General features: G+C 54.8%; 1 protein-coding gene across 4 annotated transcripts in view; it reads left to right on the forward strand.

Moving 5' to 3' along the window:
- Window positions 1-574: 574 nt before the first annotated feature.
- LOC137549155 (serine/threonine-protein kinase PLK2-like) overlaps window positions 575-26,328 on the forward strand; it is a 201,060-nt gene continuing 175,306 nt past the window's right edge. For 3 of the 4 annotated variants that reach the window (XR_011026787.1, XM_068271187.1, XM_068271185.1), the window contains exon 1: window positions 958-1,047. The gene's annotated coding sequence lies outside the window, so the exon portion shown is untranslated. Of the gene's footprint in view, window positions 623-957; window positions 1,048-26,328 lie in introns of those variants that run through there. The other variant, XM_068271186.1, reaches the window with a different exon arrangement.

Here is a 26,328-nt window from a genome sequence, read left to right on the forward strand (position 1 = left end):
TCTGATCATGGAGTAACTGCGTTAAAACAACGTTTTTAAAATCAAAGGAAACCTTGCCAATCCCCCATGAGAAGATGGACTAGACATTGTTAATAAAGGGGTACAGTATGCTGCATAACGTGAAGAAACACTCATAATCCACTACTGACAGTGTGCCTACCTAAAACAAGTTTTCATAGGCTGGTGATCACATCAATGACGGCCACAAGGTGGCGCTCGGTAGAAGAAGCTGGCTGACATGCGCACTGTGCTCCATCTTTCCTCCGTGAGATGCCTGTAGCATCATGTAGGCGGGTCTTGTCTGGTCCGCTTACAGGAATGTATGTGTGGTGTGGGTGGGACACTCCGGAGGCACGTCCTCCTCTTCTTCTCGTACCACCGCTAGTCCGTCTGTAGATGTTTACAAGTTACCACGGCAACCGGTATCATGCACTTCCTGCAGTGCGGGTGATGTGCGGGCGACGCGCAACATCCCATTCACGTGCCAAAACTGCTCTCACATATATTTGACTGCATTGATTACTGTATCTCGGCCACCTCCACACAACTGCAAACTCCGCTCACACATTAGAGCTCCTGTCATTTCTACTGCAGCGGATATTGTTTCTACGGCTAATTATTAGTATGTTGCTGTTACACTCTAATGCTAATGAACCACTATTGCTCACAACTGATTTTGAATACCTAGTTCCACTTTCTTCCCTGCACTGACTGACATGACTGAGGCGGTTGCATCTCTCCTTACATTTGCTGCCACGTGCATTATGTTCCTGGAGGTGGGGGGGGGGGCTGTTGGTGGACAGTCCAGTCGAATGACACAAGCCAGTGGAAGGGGCGGAGCCACGCGCGACAAGAGGTGCGGAGCTACGGGCAACATCACAAAGGGGCGGAGCAAGATATGGCAGCAAGAGGCTCCGCCACCTTCCGATTAAGCTCCGCCTCTAGCCAGAAGCGCTGACCCTTCTGGCCGGGACAACTTATGTAAAGATGGTCAACAGGGCCTCTAGAGATGCCCAAGTGCTGACAAGCTGTGTGGTAGCAGAGCAGGTAAGATCCTGTGCCTGTTTCCCTGACAGCAGCACCCAGAGACCTCTCCCACCCTACACCAGTGACCTCTCTCACCCTTCACTACCTCCCAGAGACCTCTCCCACCCTCTACCAGTGACCTCTCTCACCCTTCTCTACCACCCAGAGACCTCTCCCACCCTACACCAGTGACCTCTCTCACCCTTCACTACCTCCCAGAGACCTCTCCCACCCTCTACCAGTGACCTCTCTCACCCTTCTCTACCACCCAGAGACCTCTCCCACCCTCTAACAGTGACCTCTCTCACCTTTCACTACTACCCAGAGACCTCTCTCACCCTCTACCAGTGACCTCTCTCACCCTTCTCTACCACCCAGAGACCTCTCCCACCCTCTAACAGTGACCTCTCTCACCTTTCACTACTACCCAGAGACCTCTCTCACCCTACACCAGTGACCTCACTCACCCTTCACTACCACTCAGAGACCTCTCTCACCCTCTACCAGTGACCTCTCTCACCCTTCTCTACCACCCAGAGACCTCTCCCACCCTCTAACAGTGACCTCTCTCACCTTTCACTACTACCCAGAGACCTCTCTCACCCTCTACCAGTGACCTCTCTCACCCTTCTCTACCACCCAGAGACCTCTCCCACCCTCTAACAGTGACCTCTCTCACCTTTCACTACTACCCAGAGACCTCTCTCACCCTCTACCAGTGACCTCTCTCACCCTTCTCTACCACTCAGAGACCTCTCCCACCCTCTAACAGTGACCTCTCTCACCTTTCACTACTACCCAGAGACCTCTCTCACCCTACACCAGTGACCTCACTCACCCTTCACTACCACTCAGAGACCTCTCTCACCCTCTACCAGTGACCTCTCTCACCCTTCTCTACCACCCAGAGACCTCTCCCACCCTCTAACAGTGACCTCTCTCACCTTTCACTACTACCCAGAGACCTCTCTCACCCTCTACCAGTGACCTCTCTCACCCTTCTCTACCACCCAGAGACCTCTCCCACCCTACACCAGTGACCTCTCTCACCCTTCACTACCTCCCAGAGACCTCTCCCACCCTCTACCAGTGACCTCTCTCACCCTTCTCTACCACCCAGAGACCTCTCCCACCCTCTAACAGTGACCTCTCTCACCTTTCACTACTACCCAGAGACCTCTCTCACCCTCTACCAGTGACCTCTCTCACCCTTCTCTACCACCCAGAGACCTCTCCCACCCTCTAACAGTGACCTCTCTCACCTTTCACTACTACCCAGAGACCTCTCTCACCCTACACCAGTGACCTCACTCACCCTTCACTACCACTCAGAGACCTCTCTCACCCTCTACCAGTGACCTCTCTCACCCTTCTCTACCACCCAGAGACCTCTCCCACCCTCTAACAGTGACCTCTCTCACCTTTCACTACTACCCAGAGACCTCTCTCACCCTCTACCAGTGACCTCTCTCACCCTTCTCTACCACCCAGAGACCTCTCCCACCCTCTAACAGTGACCTCTCTCACCTTTCACTACTACCCAGAGACCTCTCTCACCCTCTACCAGTGACCTCTCTCACCCTTCTCTACCACCCAGAGACCTCTCCCACCCTCTAACAGTGACCTCTCTCACCTTTCACTACTACCCAGAGACCTCTCTCACCCTACACCAGTGACCTCACTCACCCTTCACTACCACTCAGAGACCTCTCTCACCCTCTACCAGTGACCTCTCTCACCCTTCTCTACCACCCAGAGACCTCTCCCACCCTCTAACAGTGACCTCTCTCACCTTTCACTACTACCCAGAGACCTCTCTCACCCTCTACCAGTGACCTCTCTCACCCTTCTCTACCACCCAGAGACCTCTCCCACCCTCTAACAGTGACCTCTCTCACCTTTCACTACTACCCAGAGACCTCTCTCACCCTCTACCAGTGACCTCTCTCACCCTTCTCTACCACCCACAGACCTCTCCCACCCTCTAACAGTGACCTCTCTCACCTTTCACTACTACCCAGAGACCTCTCTCACCCTCTACCAGTGACCTCTCTCACCCTTCTCTACCACCCAGAGACCTCTCCCACCCTCTAACAGTGACCTTTCTCACCTTTCACTACCTCCCAGAGACCTCTCCCACCCTCTACCAGTGACCTCTCTCACCCTTCTCTACCACCCAGAGACCTCTCCCACCATCTAACAGTGACCTCTCTCACCTTTCACTACTACCCAGAGACCTCTCTCACCCTCTACCAGTGACCTCTCTCACCCTTCTCTACCACCCAGAGACCTCTCCCACCCTCTAACAGTGACCTCTCTCACCTTTCACTACTACCCAGAGACCTCTCTCACCCTACACCAGTGACCTCTCTCACCCTTCACTACCACTCAGAGACCTCTCTCACCCTCTACCAGTGACCTCTCTCACCCTTCTCTACCACCCAGAGACCTCTCCCACCCTCTAACAGTGACCTCTCTCACCTTTCACTACTACCCAGAGACCTCTCTCACCCTCTACCAGTGACCTCTCTCACCCTTCTCTACCACCCAGAGACCTCTCCCACCCTCTAACAGTGACCTCTCTCACCTTTCACTACTACCCAGAGACCTCTCTCACCCTACACCAGTGACCTCACTCACCCTTCACTACCACTCAGAGACCTCTCTCACCCTCTACCAGTGACCTCTCTCACCCTTCTCTACCACCCAGAGACCTCTCCCACCCTCTAACAGTGACCTCTCTCACCTTTCACTACTACCCAGAGACCTCTCTCACCCTCTACCAGTGACCTCTCTCACCCTTCTCTACCACCCAGAGACCTCTCCCACCCTCTAACAGTGACCTCTCTCACCTTTCACTACTACCCAGAGACCTCTCTCACCCTCTACCAGTGACCTCTCTCACCCTTCTCTACCACCCAGAGACCTCTCCCACCCTCTAACAGTGACCTCTCTCACCTTTCACTACTACCCAGAGACCTCTCTCACCCTACACCAGTGACCTCACTCACCCTTCACTACCACTCAGAGACCTCTCTCACCCTCTACCAGTGACCTCTCTCACCCTTCTCTACCACCCAGAGACCTCTCCCACCCTCTAACAGTGACCTCTCTCACCTTTCACTACTACCCAGAGACCTCTCTCACCCTCTACCAGTGACCTCTCTCACCCTTCTCTACCACCCAGAGACCTCTCCCACCCTACACCAGTGACCTCTCTCACCCTTCACTACCTCCCAGAGACCTCTCCCACCCTCTACCAGTGACCTCTCTCACCCTTCTCTACCACCCAGAGACCTCTCCCACCCTCTAACAGTGACCTCTCTCACCTTTCACTACTACCCAGAGACCTCTCTCACCCTCTACCAGTGACCTCTCTCACCCTTCTCTACCACCCAGAGACCTCTCCCACCCTCTAACAGTGACCTCTCTCACCTTTCACTACTACCCAGAGACCTCTCTCACCCTACACCAGTGACCTCACTCACCCTTCACTACCACTCAGAGACCTCTCTCACCCTCTACCAGTGACCTCTCTCACCCTTCTCTACCACCCAGAGACCTCTCCCACCCTCTAACAGTGACCTCTCTCACCTTTCACTACTACCCAGAGACCTCTCTCACCCTCTACCAGTGACCTCTCTCACCCTTCTCTACCACTCAGAGACCTCTCCCACCCTCTAACAGTGACCTCTCTCACCTTTCACTACTACCCAGAGACCTCTCTCACCCTACACCAGTGACCTCACTCACCCTTCACTACCACTCAGAGACCTCTCTCACCCTCTACCAGTGACCTCTCTCACCCTTCTCTACCACCCAGAGACCTCTCCCACCCTCTAACAGTGACCTCTCTCACCTTTCACTACTACCCAGAGACCTCTCTCACCCTCTACCAGTGACCTCTCTCACCCTTCTCTACCACCCAGAGACCTCTCCCACCCTACACCAGTGACCTCTCTCACCCTTCACTACCTCCCAGAGACCTCTCCCACCCTCTACCAGTGACCTCTCTCACCCTTCTCTACCACCCAGAGACCTCTCCCACCCTCTAACAGTGACCTCTCTCACCTTTCACTACTACCCAGAGACCTCTCTCACCCTCTACCAGTGACCTCTCTCACCCTTCTCTACCACCCAGAGACCTCTCCCACCCTCTAACAGTGACCTCTCTCACCTTTCACTACTACCCAGAGACCTCTCTCACCCTACACCAGTGACCTCACTCACCCTTCACTACCACTCAGAGACCTCTCTCACCCTCTACCAGTGACCTCTCTCACCCTTCTCTACCACCCAGAGACCTCTCCCACCCTCTAACAGTGACCTCTCTCACCTTTCACTACTACCCAGAGACCTCTCTCACCCTCTACCAGTGACCTCTCTCACCCTTCTCTACCACCCAGAGACCTCTCCCACCCTCTAACAGTGACCTCTCTCACCTTTCACTACTACCCAGAGACCTCTCTCACCCTCTACCAGTGACCTCTCTCACCCTTCTCTACCACTCAGAGACCTCTCCCACCCTCTAACAGTGACCTCTCTCACCTTTCACTACTACCCAGAGACCTCTCTCACCCTACACCAGTGACCTCACTCACCCTTCACTACCACTCAGAGACCTCTCTCACCCTCTACCAGTGACCTCTCTCACCCTTCTCTACCACCCAGAGACCTCTCCCACCCTCTAACAGTGACCTCTCTCACCTTTCACTACTACCCAGAGACCTCTCTCACCCTCTACCAGTGACCTCTCTCACCCTTCTCTACCACCCAGAGACCTCTCCCACCCTACACCAGTGACCTCTCTCACCCTTCTCTACCACCCAGAGACCTCTCCCACCCTCTAACAGTGACCTCTCTCACCTTTCACTACTACCCAGAGACCTCTCTCACCCTCTACCAGTGACCTCTCTCACCCTTCTCTACCACCCAGAGACCTCTCCCACCCTCTAACAGTGACCTCTCTCACCTTTCACTACTACCCAGAGACCTCTCTCACCCTCTACCAGTGACCTCTCTCACCCTTCTCTACCACCCACAGACCTCTCCCACCCTCTAACAGTGACCTCTCTCACCTTTCACTACTACCCAGAGACCTCTCTCACCCTCTACCAGTGACCTCTCTCACCCTTCTCTACCACCCAGAGACCTCTCCCACCCTCTAACAGTGACCTTTCTCACCTTTCACTACCTCCCAGAGACCTCTCCCACCCTCTACCAGTGACCTCTCTCACCCTTCTCTACCACCCAGAGACCTCTCCCACCATCTAACAGTGACCTCTCTCACCTTTCACTACTACCCAGAGACCTCTCTCACCCTCTACCAGTGACCTCTCTCACCCTTCTCTACCACCCAGAGACCTCTCCCACCCTCTAACAGTGACCTCTCTCACCTTTCACTACTACCCAGAGACCTCTCTCACCCTACACCAGTGACCTCTCTCACCCTTCACTACCACTCAGAGACCTCTCTCACCCTCTACCAGTGACCTCTCTCACCCTTCTCTACCACCCAGAGACCTCTCCCACCCTCTAACAGTGACCTCTCTCACCTTTCACTACTACCCAGAGACCTCTCTCACCCTCTACCAGTGACCTCTCTCACCCTTCTCTACCACCCAGAGACCTCTCCCACCCTCTAACAGTGACCTCTCTCACCTTTCACTACTACCCAGAGACCTCTCTCACCCTACACCAGTGACCTCACTCACCCTTCACTACCACTCAGAGACCTCTCTCACCCTCTACCAGTGACCTCTCTCACCCTTCTCTACCACCCAGAGACCTCTCCCACCCTCTAACAGTGACCTCTCTCACCTTTCACTACTACCCAGAGACCTCTCTCACCCTCTACCAGTGACCTCTCTCACCCTTCTCTACCACCCAGAGACCTCTCCCACCCTCTAACAGTGACCTCTCTCACCTTTCACTACTACCCAGAGACCTCTCTCACCCTCTACCAGTGACCTCTCTCACCCTTCTCTACCACCCAGAGACCTCTCCCACCCTCTAACAGTGACCTCTCTCACCTTTCACTACTACCCAGAGACCTCTCTCACCCTACACCAGTGACCTCACTCACCCTTCACTACCACTCAGAGACCTCTCTCACCCTCTACCAGTGACCTCTCTCACCCTTCTCTACCACCCAGAGACCTCTCCCACCCTCTAACAGTGACCTCTCTCACCTTTCACTACTACCCAGAGACCTCTCTCACCCTCTACCAGTGACCTCTCTCACCCTTCTCTACCACCCAGAGACCTCTCCCACCCTACACCAGTGACCTCTCTCACCCTTCACTACCTCCCAGAGACCTCTCCCACCCTCTACCAGTGACCTCTCTCACCCTTCTCTACCACCCAGAGACCTCTCCCACCCTCTAACAGTGACCTCTCTCACCTTTCACTACTACCCAGAGACCTCTCTCACCCTCTACCAGTGACCTCTCTCACCCTTCTCTACCACCCAGAGACCTCTCCCACCCTCTAACAGTGACCTCTCTCACCTTTCACTACTACCCAGAGACCTCTCTCACCCTACACCAGTGACCTCACTCACCCTTCACTACCACTCAGAGACCTCTCTCACCCTCTACCAGTGACCTCTCTCACCCTTCTCTACCACCCAGAGACCTCTCCCACCCTCTAACAGTGACCTCTCTCACCTTTCACTACTACCCAGAGACCTCTCTCACCCTCTACCAGTGACCTCTCTCACCCTTCTCTACCACCCAGAGACCTCTCCCACCCTCTAACAGTGACCTCTCTCACCTTTCACTACTACCCAGAGACCTCTCTCACCCTCTACCAGTGACCTCTCTCACCCTTCTCTACCACCCAGAGACCTCTCCCACCCTCTAACAGTGACCTCTCTCACCTTTCACTACTACCCAGAGACCTCTCTCACCCTACACCAGTGACCTCACTCACCCTTCACTACCACTCAGAGACCTCTCTCACCCTCTACCAGTGACCTCTCTCACCCTTCTCTACCACCCAGAGACCTCTCCCACCCTCTAACAGTGACCTCTCTCACCTTTCACTACTACCCAGAGACCTCTCTCACCCTCTACCAGTGACCTCTCTCACCCTTCTCTACCACCCAGAGACCTCTCCCACCCTCTAACAGTGACCTCTCTCACCTTTCACTACTACCCAGAGACCTCTCTCACCCTCTACCAGTGACCTCTCTCACCCTTCTCTACCACCCACAGACCTCTCCCACCCTCTAACAGTGACCTCTCTCACCTTTCACTACTACCCAGAGACCTCTCTCACCCTCTACCAGTGACCTCTCTCACCCTTCTCTACCACCCAGAGACCTCTCCCACCCTCTAACAGTGACCTTTCTCACCTTTCACTACCTCCCAGAGACCTCTCCCACCCTCTACCAGTGACCTCTCTCACCCTTCTCTACCACCCAGAGACCTCTCCCACCATCTAACAGTGACCTCTCTCACCTTTCACTACTACCCAGAGACCTCTCTCACCCTCTACCAGTGACCTCTCTCACCCTTCTCTACCACCCAGAGACCTCTCCCACCCTCTAACAGTGACCTCTCTCACCTTTCACTACTACCCAGAGACCTCTCTCACCCTACACCAGTGACCTCTCTCACCCTTCACTACCACTCAGAGACCTCTCTCACCCTCTACCAGTGACCTCTCTCACCCTTCTCTACCACCCAGAGACCTCTCCCACCCTCTAACAGTGACCTCTCTCACCTTTCACTACTACCCAGAGACCTCTCTCACCCTCTACCAGTGACCTCTCTCACCCTTCTCTACCACCCAGAGACCTCTCCCACCCTCTAACAGTGACCTCTCTCACCTTTCACTACTACCCAGAGACCTCTCTCACCCTCTACCAGTGACCTCTCTCACCCTTCTCTACCACCCAGAGACCTCTCCCACCCTCTAACAGTGACCTCTCTCACCTTTCACTACTACCCAGAGACCTCTCTCACCCTCTACCAGTGACCTCTCTCACCCTTCTCTACCACCCAGAGACCTCTCCCACCCTCTAACAGTGGCCTCTCTCACCTTTCACTACTACCCAGAGACCTCTCTCACCCTCTTACCAGTGACCTCTCTCACCCTTCTCTACCACCCAGAGACCTCTCCCACCCTCTAACAGTGACCTCTCTCACCTTTCACTACTACCCAGAGACCTCTCTCACCCTACACCAGTGACCTCTCTCACCCTTCACTACCACTCAGAGACCTCTCTCACCCTCTACCAGTGACCTCTCTCACCCTTCTCTACCACCCAGAGACCTCTCCCACCCTCTAACAGTGACCTCTCTCACCTTTCACTACTACCCAGAGACCTCTCCCACCCTCTACCAGTGACCTCTCTCACCCTTCTCTACCACCCAGAGACCTCTCCCACCCTCTAACAGTGACCTCTCTCACCTTTCACTACTACCCAGAGACCTCTCTCACCCTCTACCAGTGACCTCTCTCACCCTTCTCTACCACCCAGAGACCTCTCCCACCCTCTAACAGTGACCTCTCTCACCTTTCACTACTACCCAGAGACCTCTCTCACCCTACACCAGTGACCTCTCTCACCCTTCACTACCACTCAGAGACCTCTCTCACCCTCTACCAGTGACCTCTCTCACCCTTCTCTACCACCCAGAGACCTCTCCCACCCTCTAACAGTGACCTCTCTCACCTTTCACTACTACCCAGAGACCTCTCTCACCCTCTACCAGTGACCTCTCTCACCCTTCTCTACCACCCAGAGACCTCTCCCACCCTCTAACAGTGACCTCTCTCACCTTTCACTACTACCCAGAGACCTCTCTCACCCTCTACCAGTGACCTCTTTAACCCTTCTCTACCACCCAGAGACCTCTCCCACCCTCTAACAGTGACCTCTCTCACCTTTCACTACTACCCAGAGACCTCTCTCACCCTCTACCAGTGACCTCTTTCACCCTTCTCTACCACCCAGAGACCTCTCCCACTCTCTAACAGTGACCTCTCTCACCTTTCACTACTACCCAGAGACCTCTCTCACCCTCTACCAGTGACCTCTCTCACCCTTCTCTACCACCCAGAGACCTCTCCCACCCTACACCAGTGACCTCTCTCACCCTTCACTACCTCCCAGAGACCTCTCCCACCCTCTACCAGTGACCTCTCTCACCCTTCTCTACCACCCAGAGACCTCTCCCACCCTCTAACAGTGACCTCTCTCACCTTTCACTACTACCCAGAGACCTCTCTCACCCTCTACCAGTGACCTCTCTCACCCTTCTCTACCACCCAGAGACCTTTCCCACCCTCTAACAGTGACCTCTCTCACCCTTCTCTACCACCCAGAGACCTCTCCCACCCTCTAACAGTGACCTCTCTCACCTTTCACTACTACCCAGAGACCTCTCTCACCCTCTACCAGTGACCTCTCTCACCCTTCTCTACCACCCAGAGACCTCTCCCACCCTCTAACAGTGACCTCTCTCACCTTTCACTACTACCCAGAGACCTCTCTCACCCTCTACCAGTGACCTCTCTCACCCTTCTCTACCACCCAGAGACCTCTCCCACCCTCTAACAGTGACCTCTCTCACCTTTCACTACTACCCAGAGACCTCTCTCACCCTCTACCAGTGACCTCTCTCACCCTTCCCTACCACCCAGAGACCTCTCCCACCCTACACCAGTGACCTCTCTCACCCTTCACTACCTCCCAGAGACCTCTCCCACCCTCTACCAGTGACCTCTCTCACCCTTCTCTACCGCCCAGAGACCTCTCCCACCCTCTAACAGTGACCTCTCTCACCTTTCACTACTACCCAGAGACCTCTCTCACCCTCTACCAGTGACCTCTCTCACCCTTCTCTACCACCCAGAGACCTCTCCCACCCTCTAACAGTGACCTCTCTCACCTTTCACTACTACCCAGAGACCTCTCTCACCCTCTACCAGTGACCTCTCTCACCCTTCTCTACCACCCAGAGACCTCTCCCACCCTCTAACAGTGACCTCTCTTACCTTTCACTACTACCCAGAGACCTCTCTCACCCTCTACCAGTGACCTCTTTCACCCTTCTCTACCACCCAGAGACCTCTCCCACCCTCTAACAGTGACCTCTCTCACCTTTCACTACTACCCAGAGACCTCTCTCACCCTCTACCAGTGACCTCTCTCACCCTTCTCTACCACCCAGAGACCTCTCCCACCCTACACCGGTGACCTCTCTCACCCTTCACTACCTCCCAGAGACCTCTCCCACCCTCTACCAGTGACCTCTCTCACCCTTCTCTACCACCCAGAGACCTCTCCCACCCTCTAACAGTGACCTCTCTCACCTTTCACTACTACCCAGAGACCTCTCTCACCCTCTACCAGTGACCTCTCTCACCCTTCTCTACCACCCAGAGACCTCTCCCACCCTCTAACAGTGACCTCTCTCACCTTTCACTACTACCCAGAGACCTCTCTCACTCTACACCAGTGACCTCTCTCACCCTTCACTACCACTCAGAGACCTCTCTCACCCTCTACCAGTGACCTCTCTCACCCTTCTCTACCACCCAGAGACCTCTCCCACCCTCTAACAGTGACCTCTCTCACCTTTCACTACTACCCAGAGACCTCTCTCACCCTCTACCAGTGACCTCTCTCACCCTTCTCTACCACCCAGAGACCTCTCCCACCCTCTAACAGTGACCTCTCTCACCTTTCACTACTACCCAGAGACCTCTCTCACCCTCTACCAGTGACCTCTCTCACCCTTCTCTACCACCCAGAGACCTCTCCCACCCTCTAACAGTGACCTCTCTCACCTTTCACTACTACCCAGAGACCTCTCTCACCCTCTACCAGTGACCTCTCTCACCCTTCTCTACCACCCAGAGACCTCTCCCACCCTACACCAGTGACCTCTCTCACCCTTCACTACCTCCCAGAGACCTCTCCCACCCTCTACCAGTGACCTCTCTCACCCTTCTCTACCACCCAGAGACCTCTCCCACCCTCTAACAGTGACCTCTCTCACCTTTCACTACTACCCAGAGACCTCTCTCACCCTCTACCAGTGACCTCTCTCACCCTTCTCTACCACCCAGAGACCTCTCCCACCCTCTAACAGTGACCTCTCTCACCTTTCACTACTACCCAGAGACCTCTCTCACCCTACACCAGTGACCTCTCTCACCCTTCACTACCACTCAGAGACCTCTCTCACCCTCTACCAGTGACCTCTCTCACCCTTCTCTACCACCCAGAGACCTCTCCCACCCTCTAACAGTGACCTCTCTCACCTTTCACTACTACCCAGAGACCTCTCTCACCCTCTACCAGTGACCTCTCTCTTCCTTCTCTACCACCCAGAAACCTCTCCCACCCTCTAACAGTGACCTCTCTCACCTTTCACTACTACCCAGAGACCTCTCTCACCCTCTACCAGTGACCTCTCTCACCCTTCTCTACCACCCAGAGACCTCTCCCACCCTCTAACAGTGACCTCTCTCACCTTTCACTACTACCCAGAGACCTCTCTCACCCTCTACCAGTGACCTCTCTCACCCTTCTCTACCACCCAGAGACCTCTCCCACCCTCTAACAGTGACCTCTCTCACCTTTCACTACTACCCAGAGACCTCTCTCACCCTCTACCAGTGACCTCTCTCACCCTTCTCTACCACCCAGAGACCTCTCCCACCCTCTAACAGTGACCTCTCTCACCTTTCACTACTACCCAGAGACCTCTCTCACCCTCTACCAGTGACCTCTCTCACCCTTCTCTACCACCCAGAGACCTCTCCCACCCTCTAACAGTGACCTCTCTCACCTTTCACTACTACCCAGAGACCTCTCTCACCCTACACCAGTGACCTCACTCACCCTTCACTACCACTCAGAGACCTCTCTCACCCTCTACCAGTGACCTCTCTCACCCTTCTCTACCACCCAGAGACCTCTCCCACCCTCTAACAGTGACCTCTCTCACCTTTCACTACTACCCAGAGACCTCTCTCACCCTCTACCAGTGACCTCTCTCACCCTTCTCTACCACCCAGAGACCTCTCCCACCCTCTAACAGTGACCTCTCTCACCTTTCACTACTACCCAGAGACCTCTCTCACCCTCTACCAGTGACCTCTCTCACCCTTCTCTACCACCCAGAGACCTCTCCCACCCTCTAACAGTGACCTCTCTCACCTTTCACTACTACCCAGAGACCTCTCTCACCCTACACCAGTGACCTCACTCACCCTTCACTACCACTCAGAGACCTCTCTCACCCTCTACCAGTGACCTCTCTCACCCTTCTCTACCACCCAGAGACCTCTCCCACCCTCTAACAGTGACCTCTCTCACCTTTCACTACTACCCAGAGACCTCTCTCACCCTCTACCAGTGACCTCTCTCACCCTTCTCTACCACCCAGAGACCTCTCCCACCCTCTAACAGTGACCTCTCTCACCTTTCACTACTACCCAGAGACCTCTCTCACCCTCTACCAGTGACCTCTCTCACCCTTCTCTACCACCCACAGACCTCTCCCACCCTCTAACAGTGACCTCTCTCACCTTTCACTACTACCCAGAGACCTCTCTCACCCTCTACCAGTGACCTCTCTCACCCTTCTCTACCACCCAGAGACCTCTCCCACCCTCTAACAGTGACCTTTCTCACCTTTCACTACCTCCCAGAGACCTCTCCCACCCTCTACCAGTGACCTCTCTCACCCTTCTCTACCACCCAGAGACCTCTCCCACCATCTAACAGTGACCTCTCTCACCTTTCACTACTACCCAGAGACCTCTCTCACCCTCTACCAGTGACCTCTCTCACCCTTCTCTACCACCCAGAGACCTCTCCCACCCTCTAACAGTGACCTCTCTCACCTTTCACTACTACCCAGAGACCTCTCTCACCCTACACCAGTGACCTCTCTCACCCTTCACTACCACTCAGAGACCTCTCTCACCCTCTACCAGTGACCTCTCTCACCCTTCTCTACCACCCAGAGACCTCTCCCACCCTCTAACAGTGACCTCTCTCACCTTTCACTACTACCCAGAGACCTCTTTCACCCTCTACCAGTGACCTCTCTCACCCTTCTCTACCACCCAGAGACCTCTCCCACCCTCTAACAGTGACCTCTCTCACCTTTCACTACTACCCAGAGACCTCTCTCACCCTCTACCAGTGACCTCTCTCACCCTTCTCTACCACCCAGAGACCTCTCCCACCCTCTAACAGTGACCTCTCTCACCTTTCACTACTACCCAGAGACCTCTCTCACCCTCTACCAGTGACCTCTCTCACCCTTCTCTACCACCCAGAGACCTCTCCCACCCTCTAACAGTGGCCTCTCTCACCTTTCACTACTACCCAGAGACCTCTCTCACCCTCTTACCAGTGACCTCTCTCACCCTTCTCTACCACCCAGAGACCTCTCCCACCCTCTAACAGTGACCTCTCTCACCTTTCACTACTACCCAGAGACCTCTCTCACCCTACACCAGTGACCTCTCTCACCCTTCACTACCACTCAGAGACCTCTCTCACCCTCTACCAGTGACCTCTCTCACCCTTCTCTACCACCCAGAGACCTCTCCCACCCTCTAACAGTGACCTCTCTCACCTTTCACTACTACCCAGAGACCTCTCCCACCCTCTACCAGTGACCTCTCTCACCCTTCTCTACCACCCAGAGACCTCTCCCACCCTCTAACAGTGACCTCTCTCACCTTTCACTACTACCCAGAGACCTCTCTCACCCTCTACCAGTGACCTCTCTCACCCTTCTCTACCACCCAGAGACCTCTCCCACCCTCTAACAGTGACCTCTCTCACCTTTCATTACTACCCAGAGACCTCTCTCACCCTACACCAGTGACCTCTCTCACCCTTCACTACCACTCAGAGACCTCTCTCACCCTCTACCAGTGACCTCTCTCACCCTTCTCTACCACCCAGAGACCTCTCCCACCCTCTAACAGTGACCTCTTTCACCTTTCACTACTACCCAGAGACCTCTCTCACCCTCTACCAGTGACCTCTCTCACCCTTCTCTACCACCCAGAGACCTCTCCCACCCTCTAACAGTGACCTCTCTCACCTTTCACTACTACCCAGAGACCTCTCTCACCCTCTACCAGTGACCTCTTTAACCCTTCTCTACCACCCAGAGACCTCTCCCACCCTCTAACAGTGACCTCTCTCACCTTTCACTACTACCCAGAGACCTCTCTCACCCTCTACCAGTGACCTCTTTCACCCTTCTCTACCACCCAGAGACCTCTCCCACTCTCTAACAGTGACCTCTCTCACCTTTCACTACTACCCAGAGACCTCTCTCACCCTCTACCAGTGACCTCTCTCACCCTTCTCTACCACCCAGAGACCTCTCCCACCCTACACCAGTGACCTCTCTCACCCTTCACTACCTCCCAGAGACCTCTCCCACCCTCTACCAGTGACCTCTCTCACCCTTCTCTACCACCCAGAGACCTCTCCCACCCTCTAACAGTGACCTCTCTCACCTTTCACTACTACCCAGAGACCTCTCTCACCCTCTACCAGTGACCTCTCTCACCCTTCTCTACCACCCAGAGACCTTTCCCACCCTCTAACAGTGACCTCTCTCACCCTTCTCTACCACCCAGAGACCTCTCCCACCCTCTAACAGTGACCTCTCTCACCTTTCACTACTACCCAGAGACCTCTCTCACCCTCTACCAGTGACCTCTCTCACCCTTCTCTACCACCCAGAGACCTCTCCCACCCTCTAACAGTGACCTCTCTCACCTTTCACTACTACCCAGAGACCTCTCTCACCCTCTACCAGTGACCTCTCTCACCCTTCTCTACCACCCAGAGACCTCTCCCACCCTCTAACAGTGACCTCTCTCACCTTTCACTACTACCCAGAGACCTCTCTCACCCTCTACCAGTGACCTCTCTCACCCTTCCCTACCACCCAGAGACCTCTCCCACCCTACACCAGTGACCTCTCTCACCCTTCACTACCTCCCAGAGACCTCTCCCACCCTCTACCAGTGACCTCTCTCACCCTTCTCTACCGCCCAGAGACCTCTCCCACCCTCTAACAGTGACCTCTCTCACCTTTCACTACTACCCAGAGACCTCTCTCACCCTCTACCAGTGACCTCTCTCACCCTTCTCTACCACCCAGAGACCTCTCCCACCCTCTAACAGTGACCTCTCTCACCTTTCACTACTACCCAGAGACCTCTCTCACCCTACACCAGTGACCTCTCTCACCCTTCACTACCTCCCAGAGACCTCTCCCACCCTCTACCAGTGACCTCTCTCACCCTTCTCTACCACCCAGAGACCTCTCCCACCCTACACCAGTGACCTCTCTCACCCTTCACTACCTCCCAGAGACCTCTCCCACCCTCTACCAGTGACCTCTCTCACCCTTCTCTACCACCCAGAGACCTCTCCCACCCTCTAACAGTGACCTCTCTCACCTTTCACTACTACCCAGAGACCTCTCTCACCCTCTACCAGTGACCTCTCTCACCCTTCTCTACCACCCAGAGACCTCTCCCACCCTCTAACAGTGACCTCTCTCACCTTTCACTACTACCCAGAGACCTCTCTCACCCTACACCAGTGACCTCACTCACCCTTCACTACCACTCAGAGACCTCTCTCACCCTCTACCAGTGACCTCTCTCACCCTTCTCTACCACCCAGAGACCTCTCCCACCCTCTAACAGTGACCTCTCTCACCTTTCACTACTACCCAGAGACCTCTCTCACCCTCTACCAGTGACCTCTCTCACCCTTCTCTACCACCCAGAGTCCTCTCCCACCCTCTAACAGTGACCTCTCTCACCTTTCACTACTACCCAGAGACCTCTCTCACCCTCTACCAGTGACCTCTCTCACCCTTCTCTACCACTCAGAGACCTCTCCCACCCTCTAACAGTGACCTCTCTCACCTTTCACTACTACCCAGAGACCTCTCTCACCCTACACCAGTGACCTCACTCACCCTTCACTACCACTCAGAGACCTCTCTCACCCTCTACCAGTGACCTCTCTCACCCTTCTCTACCACCCAGAGACCTCTCCCACCCTCTAACAGTGACCTCTCTCACCTTTCACTACTACCCAGAGACCTCTCTCACCCTCTACCAGTGACCTCTCTCACCCTTCTCTACCACCCAGAGACCTCTCCCACCCTACACCAGTGACCTCTCTCACCCTTCACTACCTCCCAGAGACCTCTCCCACCCTCTACCAGTGACCTCTCTCACCCTTCTCTACCACCCAGAGACCTCTCCCACCCTCTAACAGTGACCTCTCTCACCTTTCACTACTACCCAGAGACCTCTCTCACCCTCTACCAGTGACCTCTCTCACCCTTCTCTACCACCCAGAGACCTCTCCCACCCTCTAACAGTGACCTCTCTCACCTTTCACTACTACCCAGAGACCTCTCTCACCCTACACCAGTGACCTCACTCACCCTTCACTACCACTCAGAGACCTCTCTCACCCTCTACCAGTGACCTCTCTCACCCTTCTCTACCACCCAGAGACCTCTCCCACCCTCTAACAGTGACCTCTCTCACCTTTCACTACTACCCAGAGACCTCTCTCACCCTCTACCAGTGACCTCTCTCACCCTTCTCTACCACCCAGAGACCTCTCCCACCCTCTAACAGTGACCTCTCTCACCTTTCACTACTACCCAGAGACCTCTCTCACCCTCTACCAGTGACCTCTCTCACCCTTCTCTACCACTCAGAGACCTCTCCCACCCTCTAACAGTGACCTCTCTCACCTTTCACTACTACCCAGAGACCTCTCTCACCCTACACCAGTGACCTCACTCACCCTTCACTACCACTCAGAGACCTCTCTCACCCTCTACCAGTGACCTCTCTCACCCTTCTCTACCACCCAGAGACCTCTCCCACCCTCTAACAGTGACCTCTCTCACCTTTCACTACTACCCAGAGACCTCTCTCACCCTCTACCAGTGACCTCTCTCACCCTTCTCTACCACCCAGAGACCTCTCCCACCCTACACCAGTGACCTCTCTCACCCTTCACTACCTCCCAGAGACCTCTCCCACCCTCTACCAGTGACCTCTCTCACCCTTCTCTACCACCCACAGACCTCTCCCACCCTCTAACAGTGACCTCTCTCACCTTTCACTACTACCCAGAGACCTCTCTCACCCTCTACCAGTGACCTCTCTCACCCTTCTCTACCACCCAGAGACCTCTCCCACCCTCTAACAGTGACCTCTCTCACCTTTCACTACTACCCAGAGACCTCTCTCACCCTACACCAGTGACCTCACTCACCCTTCACTACCACTCAGAGACCTCTCTCACCCTCTACCAGTGACCTCTCTCACCCTTCTCTACCACCCAGAGACCTCTCCCACCCTCTAACAGTGACCTCTCTCACCTTTCACTACTACCCAGAGACCTCTCTCACCCTCTACCAGTGACCTCTCTCACCCTTCTCTACCACCCAGAGACCTCTCCCACCCTCTAACAGTGACCTCTCTCACCTTTCACTACTACCCAGAGACCTCTCTCACCCTCTACCAGTGACCTCTCTCACCCTTCTCTACCACCCAGAGACCTCTCCCACCCTCTAACAGTGACCTCTCTCACCTTTCACTACTACCCAGAGACCTCTCTCACCCTACACCAGTGACCTCACTCACCCTTCACTACCACTCAGAGACCTCTCTCACCCTCTACCAGTGACCTCTCTCACCCTTCTCTACCACCCAGAGACCTCTCCCACCCTCTAACAGTGACCTCTCTCACCTTTCACTACTACCCAGAGACCTCTCTCACCCTCTACCAGTGACCTCTCTCACCCTTCTCTACCACCCAGAGACCTCTCCCACCCTCTAACAGTGACCTCTCTCACCTTTCACTACTACCCAGAGACCTCTCTCACCCTCTACCAGTGACCTCTCTCACCCTTCTCTACCACCCACAGACCTCTCCCACCCTCTAACAGTGACCTCTCTCACCTTTCACTACTACCCAGAGACCTCTCTCACCCTCTACCAGTGACCTCTCTCACCCTTCTCTACCACCCAGAGACCTCTCCCACCCTCTAACAGTGACCTTTCTCACCTTTCACTACCTCCCAGAGACCTCTCCCACCCTCTACCAGTGACCTCTCTCACCCTTCTCTACCACCCAGAGACCTCTCCCACCATCTAACAGTGACCTCTCTCACCTTTCACTACTACCCAGAGACCTCTCTCACCCTCTACCAGTGACCTCTCTCACCCTTCTCTACCACCCAGAGACCTCTCCCACCCTCTAACAGTGACCTCTCTCACCTTTCACTACTACCCAGAGACCTCTCTCACCCTACACCAGTGACCTCTCTCACCCTTCACTACCACTCAGAGACCTCTCTCACCCTCTACCAGTGACCTCTCTCACCCTTCTCTACCACCCAGAGACCTCTCCCACCCTCTAACAGTGACCTCTCTCACCTTTCACTACTACCCAGAGACCTCTCTCACCCTCTACCAGTGACCTCTCTCACCCTTCTCTACCACCCAGAGACCTCTCCCACCCTCTAACAGTGACCTCTCTCACCTTTCACTACTACCCAGAGACCTCTCTCACCCTACACCAGTGACCTCACTCACCCTTCACTACCACTCAGAGACCTCTCTCACCCTCTACCAGTGACCTCTCTCACCCTTCTCTACCACCCAGAGACCTCTCCCACCCTCTAACAGTGACCTCTCTCACCTTTCACTACTACCCAGAGACCTCTCTCACCCTCTACCAGTGACCTCTCTCACCCTTCTCTACCACCCAGAGACCTCTCCCACCCTCTAACAGTGACCTCTCTCACCTTTCACTACTACCCAGAGACCTCTCTCACCCTCTACCAGTGACCTCTCTCACCCTTCTCTACCACCCAGAGACCTCTCCCACCCTCTAACAGTGACCTCTCTCACCTTTCACTACTACCCAGAGACCTCTCTCACCCTACACCAGTGACCTCACTCACCCTTCACTACCACTCAGAGACCTCTCTCACCCTCTACCAGTGACCTCTCTCACCCTTCTCTACCACCCAGAGACCTCTCCCACCCTCTAACAGTGACCTCTCTCACCTTTCACTACTACCCAGAGACCTCTCTCACCCTCTACCAGTGACCTCTCTCACCCTTCTCTACCACCCAGAGACCTCTCCCACCCTACACCAGTGACCTCTCTCACCCTTCACTACCTCCCAGAGACCTCTCCCACCCTCTACCAGTGACCTCTCTCACCCTTCTCTACCACCCAGAGACCTCTCCCACCCTCTAACAGTGACCTCTCTCACCTTTCACTACTACCCAGAGACCTCTCTCACCCTCTACCAGTGACCTCTCTCACCCTTCTCTACCACCCAGAGACCTCTCCCACCCTCTAACAGTGACCTCTCTCACCTTTCACTACTACCCAGAGACCTCTCTCACCCTACACCAGTGACCTCACTCACCCTTCACTACCACTCAGAGACCTCTCTCACCCTCTACCAGTGACCTCTCTCACCCTTCTCTACCACCCAGAGACCTCTCCCACCCTCTAACAGTGACCTCTCTCACCTTTCACTACTACCCAGAGACCTCTCTCACCCTCTACCAGTGACCTCTCTCACCCTTCTCTACCACCCAGAGACCTCTCCCACCCTCTAACAGTGACCTCTCTCACCTTTCACTACTACCCAGAGACCTCTCTCACCCTCTACCAGTGACCTCTCTCACCCTTCTCTACCACCCAGAGACCTCTCCCACCCTCTAACAGTGACCTCTCTCACCTTTCACTACTACCCAGAGACCTCTCTCACCCTACACCAGTGACCTCACTCACCCTTCACTACCACTCAGAGACCTCTCTCACCCTCTACCAGTGACCTCTCTCACCCTTCTCTACCACCCAGAGACCTCTCCCACCCTCTAACAGTGACCTCTCTCACCTTTCACTACTACCCAGAGACCTCTCTCACCCTCTACCAGTGACCTCTCTCACCCTTCTCTACCACCCAGAGACCTCTCCCACCCTCTAACAGTGACCTCTCTCACCTTTCACTACTACCCAGAGACCTCTCTCACCCTCTACCAGTGACCTCTCTCACCCTTCTCTACCACCCACAGACCTCTCCCACCCTCTAACAGTGACCTCTCTCACCTTTCACTACTACCCAGAGACCTCTCTCACCCTCTACCAGTGACCTCTCTCACCCTTCTCTACCACCCAGAGACCTCTCCCACCCTCTAACAGTGACCTTTCTCACCTTTCACTACCTCCCAGAGACCTCTCCCACCCTCTACCAGTGACCTCTCTCACCCTTCTCTACCACCCAGAGACCTCTCCCACCATCTAACAGTGACCTCTCTCACCTTTCACTACTACCCAGAGACCTCTCTCACCCTCTACCAGTGACCTCTCTCACCCTTCTCTACCACCCAGAGACCTCTCCCACCCTCTAACAGTGACCTCTCTCACCTTTCACTACTACCCAGAGACCTCTCTCACCCTACACCAGTGACCTCTCTCACCCTTCACTACCACTCAGAGACCTCTCTCACCCTCTACCAGTGACCTCTCTCACCCTTCTCTACCACCCAGAGACCTCTCCCACCCTCTAACAGTGACCTCTCTCACCTTTCACTACTACCCAGAGACCTCTCTCACCCTCTACCAGTGACCTCTCTCACCCTTCTCTACCACCCAGAGACCTCTCCCACCCTCTAACAGTGACCTCTCTCACCTTTCACTACTACCCAGAGACCTCTCTCACCCTCTACCAGTGACCTCTCTCACCCTTCTCTACCACCCAGAGACCTCTCCCACCCTCTAACAGTGACCTCTCTCACCTTTCACTACTACCCAGAGACCTCTCTCACCCTCTACCAGTGACCTCTCTCACCCTTCTCTACCACCCAGAGACCTCTCCCACCCTCTAACAGTGGCCTCTCTCACCTTTCACTACTACCCAGAGACCTCTCTCACCCTCTTACCAGTGACCTCTCTCACCCTTCTCTACCACCCAGAGACCTCTCCCACCCTCTAACAATGACCTCTCTCACCTTTCACTACTACCCAGAGACCTCTCTCACCCTACACCAGTGACCTCTCTCACCCTTCACTACCACTCAGAGACCTCTCTCACCCTCTACCAGTGACCTCTCTCACCCTTCTCTACCACCCAGAGACCTCTCCCACCCTCTAACAGTGACCTCTCTCACCTTTCACTACTACCAAGAGACCTCTCCCACCCTCTACCAGTGACCTCTCTCACCCTTCTCTACCACCCAGAGACCTCTCCCACCCTCTAACAGTGACCTCTCTCACCTTTCACTACTACCCAGAGACCTCTCTCACCCTCTACCAGTGACCTCTCTCACCCTTCTCTACCACCCAGAGACCTCTCCCACCCTCTAACAGTGACCTCTCTCACCTTTCACTACTACCCAGAGACCTCTCTCACCCTACACCAGTGACCTCTCTCACCCTTCACTACCACTCAGAGACCTCTCTCACCCTCTACCAGTGACCTCTCTCACCCTTCTCTACCACCCAGAGACCTCTCCCACCCTCTAACAGTGACCTCTCTCACCTTTCACTACTACCCAGAGACCTCTCTCACCCTCTACCAGTGACCTCTCTCACCCTTCTCTACCACCCAGAGACCTCTCCCACCCTCTAACAGTGACCTCTCTCACCTTTCACTACTACCCAGAGACCTCTCTCACCCTCTACCAGTGACCTCTTTAACCCTTCTCTACCACCCAGAGACCTCTCCCACCCTCTAACAGTGACCTCTCTCACCTTTCACTACTACCCAGAGACCTCTCTCACCCTCTACCAGTGACCTCTTTCACCCTTCTCTACCACCCAGAGACCTCTCCCACTCTCTAACAGTGACCTCTCTCACCTTTCACTACTACCCAGAGACCTCTCTCACCCTCTACCAGTGACCTCTCTCACCCTTCTCTACCACCCAGAGACCTCTCCCACCCTACACCAGTGACCTCTCTCACCCTTCACTACCTCCCAGAGACCTCTCCCACCCTCTACCAGTGACCTCTCTCACCCTTCTCTACCACCCAGAGACCTCTCCCACCCTCTAACAGTGACCTCTCTCACCTTTCACTACTACCCAGAGACCTCTCTCACCCTCTACCAGTGACCTCTCTCACCCTTCTCTACCACCCAGAGACCTTTCCCACCCTCTAACAGTGACCTCTCTCACCCTTCTCTACCACCCAGAGACCTCTCCCACCCTCTAACAGTGACCTCTCTCACCTTTCACTACTACCCAGAGACCTCTCTCACCCTCTACCAGTGACCTCTCTCACCCTTCTCTACCACCCAGAGACCTCTCCCACCCTCTAACAGTGACCTCTCTCACCTTTCACTACTACCCAGAGACCTCTCTCACCCTCTACCAGTGACCTCTCTCACCCTTCTCTACCACCCAGAGACCTCTCCCACCCTCTAACAGTGACCTCTCTCACCTTTCACTACTACCCAGAGACCTCTCTCACCCTCTACCAGTGACCTCTCTCACCCTTCCCTACCACCCAGAGACCTCTCCCACCCTACACCAGTGACCTCTCTCACCCTTCACTACCTCCCAGAGACCTCTCCCACCCTCTACCAGTGACCTCTCTCACCCTTCTCTACCGCCCAGAGACCTCTCCCACCCTCTAACAGTGACCTCTCTCACCTTTCACTACTACCCAGAGACCTCTCTCACCCTCTACCAGTGACCTCTCTCACCCTTCTCTACCACCCAGAGACCTCTCCCACCCTCTAACAGTGACCTCTCTCACCTTTCACTACTACCCAGAGACCTCTCTCACCCTCTACCAGTGACCTCTCTCACCCTTCTCTACCACCCAGAGACCTCTCCCACCCTCTAACAGTGACCTCTCTTACCTTTCACTACTACCCAGAGACCTCTCTCACCCTCTACCAGTGACCTCTTTCACCCTTCTCTACCACCCAGAGACCTCTCCCACCCTCTAACAGTGACCTCTCTCACCTTTCACTACTACCCAGAGACCTCTCTCACCCTCTACCAGTGACCTCTCTCACCCTTCTCTACCACCCAGAGACCTCTCCCACCCTACACCAGTGACCTCTCTCACCCTTCACTACCTCCCAGAGACCTCTCCCACCCTCTACCAGTGACCTCTCTCACCCTTCTCTACCACCCAGAGACCTCTCCCACCCTCTAACAGTGACCTCTCTCACCTTTCACTACTACCCAGAGACCTCTCTCACCCTCTACCAGTGACCTCTCTCACCCTTCTCTACCACCCAGAGACCTCTCCCACCCTCTAACAGTGACCTCTCTCACCTTTCACTACTACCCAGAGACCTCTCTCACTCTACACCAGTGACCTCTCTCACCCTTCACTACCACTCAGAGACCTCTCTCACCCTCTACCAGTGACCTCTCTCACCCTTCTCTACCACCCAGAGACCTCTCCCACCCTCTAACAGTGACCTCTCTCACCTTTCACTACTACCCAGAGACCTCTCTCACCCTCTACCAGTGACCTCTCTCACCCTTCTCTACCACCCAGAGACCTCTCCCACCCTCTAACAGTGACCTCTCTCACCTTTCACTACTACCCAGAGACCTCTCTCACCCTCTACCAGTGACCTCTCTCACCCTTCTCTACCACCCAGAGACCTCTCCCACCCTCTAACAGTGACCTCTCTCACCTTTCACTACTACCCAGAGACCTCTCTCACCCTCTACCAGTGACCTCTCTCACCCTTCTCTACCACCCAGAGACCTCTCCCACCCTACACCAGTGACCTCTCTCACCCTTCACTACCTCCCAGAGACCTCTCCCACCCTCTACCAGTGACCTCTCTCACCCTTCTCTACCACCCAGAGACCTCTCCCACCCTCTAACAGTGACCTCTCTCACCTTTCACTACTACCCAGAGACCTCTCTCACCCTCTACCAGTGACCTCTCTCACCCTTCTCTACCACCCAGAGACCTCTCCCACCCTCTAACAGTGACCTCTCTCACCTTTCACTACTACCCAGAGACCTCTCTCACCCTACACCAGTGACCTCTCTCACCCTTCACTACCACTCAGAGACCTCTCTCACCCTCTACCAGTGACCTCTCTCACCCTTCTCTACCACCCAGAGACCTCTCCCACCCTCTAACAGTGACCTCTCTCACCTTTCACTACTACCCAGAGACCTCTCTCACCCTCTACCAGTGACCTCTCTCTTCCTTCTCTACCACCCAGAAACCTCTCCCACCCTCTAACAGTGACCTCTCTCACCTTTCACTACTACCCAGAGACCTCTCTCACCCTCTACCAGTGACCTCTCTCACCCTTCTCTACCACCCAGAGACCTCTCCCACCCTCTAACAGTGACCTCTCTCACCTTTCACTACTACCCAGAGACCTCTCTCACCCTCTACCAGTGACCTCTCTCACCCTTCTCTACCACCCAGAGACCTCTCCCACCCTCTAACAGTGACCTCTCTCACCTTTCACTACTACCCAGAGACCTCTCTCACCCTCTACCAGTGACCTCTCTCACCCTTCTCTACCACCCAGAGACCTCTCCCACCCTCTAACAGTGACCTCTCTCACCTTTCACTACTACCCAGAGACCTCTCTCACCCTCTACCAGTGACCTCTCTCACCCTTCTCTACCACCCAGAGACCTCTCCCACCCTCTAACAGTGACCTCTCTCACCTTTCACTACTACCCAGAGACCTCTCTCACCCTACACCAGTGACCTCACTCACCCTTCACTACCACTCAGAGACCTCTCTCACCCTCTACCAGTGACCTCTCTCACCCTTCTCTACCACCCAGAGACCTCTCCCACCCTCTAACAGTGACCTCTCTCACCTTTCACTACTACCCAGAGACCTCTCTCACCCTCTACCAGTGACCTCTCTCACCCTTCTCTACCACCCAGAGACCTCTCCCACCCTCTAACAGTGACCTCTCTCACCTTTCACTACTACCCAGAGACCTCTCTCACCCTCTACCAGTGACCTCTCTCACCCTTCTCTACCACCCAGAGACCTCTCCCACCCTCTAACAGTGACCTCTCTCACCTTTCACTACTACCCAGAGACCTCTCTCACCCTACACCAGTGACCTCACTCACCCTTCACTACCACTCAGAGACCTCTCTCACCCTCTACCAGTGACCTCTCTCACCCTTCTCTACCACCCAGAGACCTCTCCCACCCTCTAACAGTGACCTCTCTCACCTTTCACTACTACCCAGAGACCTCTCTC

This window comes from Hyperolius riggenbachi, chromosome 1 (assembly GCF_040937935.1).
Source record: "Hyperolius riggenbachi isolate aHypRig1 chromosome 1, aHypRig1.pri, whole genome shotgun sequence".
Lineage (NCBI taxonomy): Eukaryota > Metazoa > Chordata > Amphibia > Anura > Hyperoliidae > Hyperolius > Hyperolius riggenbachi.